Source organism: Peromyscus maniculatus, chromosome 10 (genome assembly GCF_049852395.1).
Source record: "Peromyscus maniculatus bairdii isolate BWxNUB_F1_BW_parent chromosome 10, HU_Pman_BW_mat_3.1, whole genome shotgun sequence".
Lineage (NCBI taxonomy): Eukaryota > Metazoa > Chordata > Mammalia > Rodentia > Cricetidae > Peromyscus > Peromyscus maniculatus.
Window position 1 is genome coordinate 82,111,138 of NC_134861.1, and position 9,318 is coordinate 82,120,455.

Consider the following 9,318-nt stretch of genomic DNA (forward strand, 5'->3'; position numbering starts at 1 on the left):
ACTTATAACTAGTTATAGCTAGTTGGGGAAAAAAGCTTAAGTTAAGGCTAATCTTTCATAATTAATAATAAGTCTCTGTGCCACTATTTGCAGGCTGGCAGTCCCAATGAGAAAGTATTACTCTAGCCTTCAAGTAAAATATGTGTACAACATTTTGTCTTTTAAAATATATTAATAAAGTTAAAGGACATTAGTGTATTCTTATTTGTGAATAAACTATAAATATATGAGTTTTACAAATTTTTACTACAAATGTATTTGTAAAATATAGTGTCATATATAAAAAAAGCTGTATCATGAATCTTAAAAGATCTTATTAATAAAAACAAACCCAGAGCTAGGTATTGGGGTGAACGCTGAAAGAACAGAGAAACAAAATAAGCCACATCCAACCTCACCTTACCAACTGGTCAGCTGATCTTGTTTCCTAAAACTAAAGCCTCTGAGTACTCACCCGAATGGATCTCAGCTGTACTGCTATTAAAAGCCTAAAAGCTTAAAAAGATTCTAGTTCCTGGTCCTCACACCTTATATACCTTTCTGCTTCCTGTCATCACTTCCTGGGATTAAAGGCATGTGTCACCGTGCCTGGCTGTTTCTAGTGTGGCTTTGAACTCACAGAGATCCAGACAGATCCCTGCCTCTTGAATGCTAGGACTAAAGGTGTGTGTGTGTGCCACCATTTTCTGGCCTCTATGTCTGTCTAGTGACTGTTCTGTTCTCTGGCCCCAGATAAGTTTATTAGGGTGCACAATATATTGGAGGACACAATATTACCACAAATAGAGCTTTCTATTCCTGAAGAGAGTTATTGTATTTAGAAGTTTTCCTGTGTCCTTCCTGGTCCACAGTCAAGACAAATCTCTTACCCACAGTCCCACAGCCTTTATAAAATAATCACACAGAGGCTTAATATTATTTATAACTTAGCTCAGGCTTATTACTGACTAGCTCTTACATTTAAATTAACCCATAATTCTTATTTATGTTTAGCCAGGTGGCTTGGTACCTTTTGTCAGTTCTGCCTTGCCATCTTGTTTCCTCTGTGTCTGACTAGTAACTCCTCACTCTGCCCTTCCTCTTCCCAAAATTCTCCTAGTTGCTCACCCCACCTATGCTTCGTGCCTGGCTACTGGCCAATCAGTATTTTTAAAAATCAGTTTACAAGAGCATTATCCCACAGCATTTCCCCCTTTCTGTCTAATCACAAAGGAAGGTTCATTGGGCACCATTTGTAGCCAGAAGTTTTCCTGTGCTTACTCAGCACCAAGGTTCCATGGGCACTTATAAAATTCCTGTGTCCCTCCTGGTCCTTCAACTGCTCAGACCCAAGTAAACACACAGAGGCTTATATTATTTACAAATGAAATGGCCTAATGGCTCAGGCTTCTCACTAGCTAGTTCCTATATCTTAAATTTACCCATTTCTATAAATCTATACTTTGCCACATGGCTCGCGGCTTACTAGTACCTTTACATCTTGTTCCTCATGGTGGCAGCTGACAGTGCCTGCTCTGCTCTGTCTTTCTTCTTCTTCTCTCTCTAGTTAGAATCTCCTGCCTAACCTTATTCTGCCTCACCATTGGCCAAACAGCTTTACTTATCGACCAATCAGAGCAACACATTCACAGCATACAGAACGATATCACCCATCAAATTATCATTATTATTGGTAAAAATTATTCTAAGAGTTTTGTATCTATCCCTTTGGTCAGAACATATTCAGCAAATCATCACTTCCTTCCCCAGCAATTTTCCATTTACCAGTAGCTGAGCATTCTGTCCTGATTTCTACACCTTTGATTCCCCTTACTTTCTATTTCTGTTAAAATCTCAGTCACCTTATCTTGCAGGGTTGGGTTCAGTTTATCTTAAAATCTCTCTCTCCTACTTCTATAGTTCAAATAAAAGTGCATTGCCAAAGTGCAATGCAAATGCAAAGAGGTCATGCCTTTGTTTTCTTTGATTGACTTTGGTAGTCAATTTTAGTAAAAAGATAGTGCTTTTGAAAAAGCTCTATAAAACTTCAGGCTTCATTCTCTTCTACTTTAGACAGACTGATTATTCAGTGAATATCATTATTTTTAGGATCACAATATCTTTAAGTCAGTACTAAATTGTTGAAGGAAACTATATTAGAATTGCTTAGTGTTTAATGTTTATGTAGAAGGAAACTATGTAGGTATATCAAATATTCCAACACTTTCTAAAACACATAGGATTATCTTGCCACAACTGATATACAGTTCTGTGTTAAATAAAATAATTTGTATTATCACAAACACCCTTAGATCATACACTAGGTCTCAATGAGCTCACAAGTAGATTATTCATATTAGTGGTTTACTCTGAGTCATCAATAATGCATCTCTTGGTATCATTAAGGATATCTTGGTATCATCACATTAAGGAAAGAAAGAAAAGCACTTTCCCTTTGAGTCATTTGTCCGAGACTGAGTCCAGTTTTAAATACTTTAATTCATGCTCCCTGTATCTTCAACCCTTTTTGCATGAGTCCGGATCTGTGCCTACCTGAAAGCTGTGTCTGTCTCTGTGTGTCTTTATTGAACAGCATAGAAAACATCACACAGAGAAAGACTGGGATACTTCACAGAAATCTTTTACAGGGTTTTACATGGGATCCAATCACCAGCTCCAACTAATCTCAACTGACTCAGACAACAAACAGTATTACAAACATCATTATCATCCAATCTCCACACATGGTTGCTTTCAATCTTTATGGTGGGTTTTAGGAAGTTGCTTTCAACTTGTATATTTGCTTCTTTCAGTAAATGACACATATACATTGTCTGGGTTAGCAGAATGGAAGACTATGTGATTTAAGATTACAGTTATGCCTTAGCTAGGATTATAGAAGTTGATTTCATGAGAAATCCTAGGCAAATAATTGTTACATTGTCTTTCTTTAATTTATTTTTTATTTAAATTTTTTTTTCATTTTATATACCATCCCCAGTTCTCCCTCCTTCCCTTTCTCCTGTTCCCTTTCACCTCTTGCCAATCCCACTCCTCAGAGGGGATAAGGCCTCCTTTGGGTAGTCAACAAAATCTGGCATACCAAGTTGAGGCAGGGCTGAGCAAGGTATCCCACCACAGGGCTCCAAAAAGCCAATTCATACACCTGGGATAAGTCCTGGTCCCACTGCCAGGGGATCCCATAAACATATCATCTGTTACATTGTCTTTTAAAATTCAAATTGAATGAACAGTTTGAGCATTAGGCTGGCTCAAAAATCATAAATCTTAAGCGACCTCAAGGTGTATTATTAACTCTGGCTGTGAGGTCTATCTAGCAAAAGTTCCAGTCTCTTAGAATGTAAGAGATATTTTCAGAATATTGCATTGCCACAAGATCTACTCATTCTCTTTCTTTCCCAAGTTTTGATAAACAAGCAAGCAGAAATTTTGTTAAGGTCAGGAAAGCTATGGCAGCCACTCAGGTGAGTAGGAATCCAGCCACATCCAGAGAGTGTTACTGGTACCAGGTGAGGCTGTGTGCAAGTGGCCCCATGTGCTTGGCCCCTTTGTAGTTCATGGTAAACTCAATCCAGAAGATGGCTCTGTCTAGTAGCTTCATTGGCTAGAAAAGGTGAATGGCTTATAATCATACTGCTTTCTCTTTATAGATAAAGAAATGAAATACATGTCATTATGCAGTGTGAATTAGAAAATATGAGCATTTCCATAGATGGCGAAGAGGACTTACATGAAAAGTAGAAAGAAAGAGTTTTATCTACTCTTAATTATGGAGGTCTTAATATGTAGGCCCAACTAGAAAACAAAGCATAGAAACACAAGAAAATACAGAAAAGCCTAATTGTTTCTAAGCTACAGTTTAAACCTGTAAAACCCCCAAAACTAAACAACAAAAAGGAAAATGAGCTGTCTGTCATTTGAGGCTTATAAAACTTGAGTTAGCTGGTAAGCAAATATTAATTGGGTAATTATGCAAAGTCATAATTCAGGGATAGGAGCCAAATCTCTGTCAAGTTACCAGTGTGGTGCTTATGTGAGCAAAGATAAGAAGGAATTGGAATTGACTAGGAATTTGTACTGACCTCTTACTATTGATTGATTACTGTAACTACCAATGTGCATGGCCTGTATTTTTTACAATAAGAGTGAGAGATTGATTATGACTTACTGCTTAACATAGGAAGTCAGTCATTGTTAGACACTTTTTAAGAAGCAAAGAGAAAGGCTGCAAATAGATCCATATCTGTCACTGTGGACAAAACTTAAGTCCAAGTGGATCAAGGACCTCAACATAAATCCAGCTACTCTGAGCCTGCTAGAAGAGAAAGTAGGAAGTAGTCTTGAACACAATGGCATAGGAGATCACCTCCTAAATATAACACCAGTAGCACAGACACTGAAAGAAACAATCAATCAATGGGACCTCTTGAAACTGAGAAGCTTTTGTAGAGCAAAGGATACAGTCAACAAGACAAAGCAACAGCCTACAGAATGGGAAAAGGTCTTCACCAACCCCACATCTGACACAGAGGACTGATATCCAGAATATATAAGGAACTCAAGAAATTAGACATCAAAATGACCAACAGTCCAATTAAGAAATGGGCTTTAGAACTAAACAGAGAATTCTCAACAGAGGAAACTCAAATGGCTGAAAGACATTTAAGGAATTGCTCAACATCCCTAATCATCAGGGAAATGCAAATCAAAACAACTCTGAGATACCACCTTACGCCTGTCAGAATGGCTAAGATCAAAAACACTGAAGACAGCTTATGCTGGAGAGGATGTGGAACTAGGGGAACTCTCCTCCACTGCTGGTGGGAATGCAAGCTTGTACAACCACTTTGGAAATCAATATGGCGCTTTCTTAGAAAATTGGGAATCAATCTCCCCCAAGATCCAGCTATACCATTCTTGGGCATATACCCAAGAAATGCTCAATCATACCACAAGAGCACTTGCTCAGCTATGTTCATATCAGCATTGTTTGTAATAGCCAAAACCTGGAAACAACCTAGATGCCCTTCAACTGAAGAATGGATAATTAAATTGTGACACATATACACAATGGAATACTACTCAGCAGAGAAAAACAATGACATCATGAGGTTTGCAGGTAAATGGATGGATCTAGAAAAAAATCATCCTGAGTGAGGTAACCTAGACTCAGAAAGACAAATATGGTATGTACTCACTCATAGGAGGATACTAGATGTGGAACAAGGATGACTGGACTGCTACTCACATCACCAGGGAGGCTACCTGGAAAACAGGACCTCAAGAAAGACACGAAGATCACCCAATGATGGAGAAATGGCTGAGATCTACATGAACAACCTGGACATGAGTGGGAGTAATGAAGGGCGAGGGTTGAGGGAAAGAGAGCCTGTGGGAGCGGGAGATCCCAACTGGATCAAGAACAGAGAGGGAGAACAAGGAATAGGAGACCATGGTAAATGAAGACCACATGAGAAAAGGAAGAAACAAAGTGCTAGAGAGGCCCATAGAAATCCACAAAGATATCCTCACATTAGACTGCTGGCAATAGTCGAGAGACAGCCAAAACTGAACTACTGGTGATGGGATACCCGTAGCCAAACACCCTAATAGTCGTGCTAGAAACCCCATCCAACGACTGAGGGATCTGGATGATCCACTGCTAGGCCCTGGGTGGAGCTCCAGGAGTCTAATTAGCGAGAAAGAGGAGGGTTTATATGAGCGAGAATTGTTGAAACCAAGGTTGGATAAAGCACAGGGACAAATAGCCAAATGAATGGAAACACATGAACTATGAACCAATGGCTGAGGGGCCCCCAACTGGATCAGGCCCTCTGAATAGGTGAGACAGTTGATTGGCTTGATCTGTTTGGGAGGCATCTAGGCAGTGGTACCAGGTCCTGTGCTCATTGCATGAGTTGGCTGTTTGAAACCTGGGGCTTATGCAGGGACGCTTGGCTCAGTCTGGGAGGAGGGGACTGGACCTGCCTGGACTGAGTCTACCAGGTTGATCTCAGTCCTGGGGGAGGCTTGCCCTGGAGGAGGTGGGAATGGGGGGTGGGGTAGGGGGAAGGGGAGAGGGGCAGGAAGGGGGAGAACAAGGGAATCCGTGGTTGATATGTAGAACTAAATGGTATTGTAAAAGAAAAGAAAAGAAAAAAAAAAGAAGCAAAGAGAAGTGAATTGAAATGTCAATACTAGTCTAGCTTTCCTACATAGCTAGACAAGCTGTAAGAAATAAAACAAGCCAAAAAAAAAACCTGGTAAACAAAACACCAAAGTTTTTTTTGTGGTGCTCCACCATATTTTCACTTAACCTGTCCCTATTTTTGCCTTCATTGTTACTTCTGTTTTCATTCAGTAAGAACTCAACAATCAAGTCGATTACATAGTCACGTGCCAAGGGCTCCATCATGAGTTACAAGATTAGCATCAGAAAGTGTGACTAGGAGTCAGATCTCTGACAGGTAGACAGGTACGGAATGGGGGGGGTCAGATAGATAACAAAGGCGCTGAACTTCTGGCTTCTTCTTCACCTTCTGACCAGAGGCAAAGGCTTTTTCTCCTACCAAGCAGGCCCTGTCACCTATGTACGGGTCCAGGCTGGTCAGTTAAATGCAAGTGCCTTATCTTCATTTGTTTCCCCGAAGCTGTTAGCCTATCAGTTTCCCTATCTTTGATTGAACTGACCAATCCTAAACTAGGGAAGAAATCAAAATCCAGGCTTCCAAATAAATTTAAAGGTCCAAGTCCTCTCAGCAAGAATGGATTTTTATTTCTTGAGTTCTACAAAGGGCCTTTGTCTCTATCTCTTTCTGTCTGTCTGTCTCTGCCTATCTGTCTCTCTCTCTGCAAGCCTTTTCTCAGTTAATACAATTATTTTTCAGCCCCTGATTCTGCTGATGAGTCTGGAGTTTTCTCTCACACTGCTTGTTATGCTTCAGGTTTTTTCCTGCCTTGTAATTGTTACCTAATAGAGAAAAGAAACCTCATTCAGATCCCTAGACAACCAGAATCTCATAAATACATAAGAAAGTATTAAATGGTGGCACAGGAAGTAGCATGTTGATCTTTTTTTTTTGGTTTTTTTATTATTATTATTATTATTATTATTTTATAACACCATTCAGTTCAACATAATAGCCACAGAATCCCCTGTTCTCCCCCTCTCGCCCACCCCTCCCCCCAGCCCACCCCCCATTCCCACCTCCTCCAGATCAAGGTCTCCCCCGAGGACCGGGGTTGACCTAGTAGACTCAGTCCAGGCAGGTCCATTCCCCCCTCCCAGACCGAGCCAAGTGTCCCTGCATAAGTCCCAGGATTCAAACAGCCAACTCATGCAACGAGCCCAGGACCTGGCACCAATGCACAGCTGCCTCCCAAACAGATCAAGCCAAATGACTGTCTCACCCGTTCAGGTGGCCTGATCCAGTTGGGGGCCCCTCAGCCTTTGGTTCATAGATCCTGTGCTTCCATTCATTTGGTTATTTGTCCCGGTGCTTTATCCAACCTTGGCTTCAACAATTCTCGCTCATATAAATCCTCTTCTTACTCACTAATTAGACTCCCAGTGCTCCACCAGGGGACCAGCCGTGGATGTCTGCCTTCAGATTCCTCAGTCCTTGGATGGGGTTTATGGCACCACTATTTGGGTGTCTGGCCATCCCATCACCAGAGTAGGTCAGTTCCTGCCGTCTCGCGACCATTGCCAGCAGTCTTTTGAGGGGGTATCTTTGTGGATCTTCGTGGGCCTCCCTAGCTCTCTGCTTCCTCCCCTTCTCACCTTCTCATGTGGTCTTCATTTACCATGGTCTCCTATTCCTTGTTCTCCCTCTCTTTTCTTGATCCAGCTAGGATCTCCCACTCTTTCCCTCGACTGTCGCCCTTCATTGTTCCCACTCATGACCAGGCTATTCATGTAGATCTTGTCCATTTCTCCGTGTCTTTTTTTGGGGTCCCGTTTTCCAGGTAGCCTCACTGGTGATGTGAGTAGCAGTCTAGTCATCCTTGTTCCACATCTAGCATCTTCCTATGAGTGAGTACATACCATATTTGTCTTTCTGAGTCTGGGTTACCTCACTCAGGATGATTTTTTCTAGATCCATCCATTTGCCTGCAAACCGTGTGATGTCGTTGTTTTTCTCTGCTGAGTAGTATTCCATTGTGTATATGTGCCACAATTTATTTATCCATTCTTCAGTTGAAGGGCATCTAGGTTGTTTCCAGGTTTTGGCTATTACAAACAATGCTGATATGAACATAGCTGAGCAAGTGCTCTTGTGGTATGATTGAGCATTTCTTGGGTATATGCCCAGGAGTGGTATAGCTGGATCTTGGGGGAGATTGATTCCCAATTTTCTAAGAAAGCGCCATATTGATTTCCAAAGTGGTTGTACAAGCTTGCATTCCCACCAGCAGTGGAGGAGAGTTCCCCTAGTTCCACATCCTCTCCAGCATAAAGTGTCTTCAGTGTTTTTGATCTTAGCCACTCTGACAGGCGTAAGGTGGTATCTCAGAGTTGTCTTGATTTGCATTTCCCTGATGATTAGGGAAGTTGAGCAATTCCTTAAATGTCTTTCAGCCATTTGGAATTCCTCTGTTGAGAATTCTCTGTTTAGTTCTAAAGCCCATTTCTCAATTGGACTGTTGGTCATTTTGATGTCTAATTTCTTGAGTTCCTTATATATTCTGGATATCAGTCCTCTGTCAGATGTGGGGTTGGTGAAGATCTTTTCCCATTCTGTAAGCTGTCGCTTTGCCTTGTTGACCGTATCCTTTGCTCTACAAAAGCTTCTCAGTTTCAAGAGGTCCCATTGATTGATTGTTTGTCTCAGTGTCTGCGCTACTGGTGTTATATTTAGGAAGTGATCTCCTATGCCAAGGCGTTCAAGACTATTTCCTACTTTTTCTTCTAGCAGGTTCAGAGTAGCTGGATTTATGTTGAGGTCTTTCATCCACTTGGACTTAAGTTTTGTGCACGGTGACAGATATGGATCTATTTGCAGCCTTCTACACGCTGATATCCAGTTATGCCAGCACCATTTGTTGAAGATGCTTTCTTTTTTCCATTGTACACTTTTGGCTTCTTTGTCAAAAATTATATGTCCATAGGTGTGTGGGTTAATGTCAGGGTCTTCAATTCGATTCCATTGGTCCACATGTCGGTTTTTATGCCAATACCAGGCTGTTTTTATTACTGTAGCTCTATAGTAGAGCTTGAAGTCGGGGATTGTGATGCCTCCAGAAGTTGTTTTATTGTACAGGTTTCTTTTAGCTATCCTGGGTTTTTTGTTTTTCCATATGAAGTTGAGTATTGTT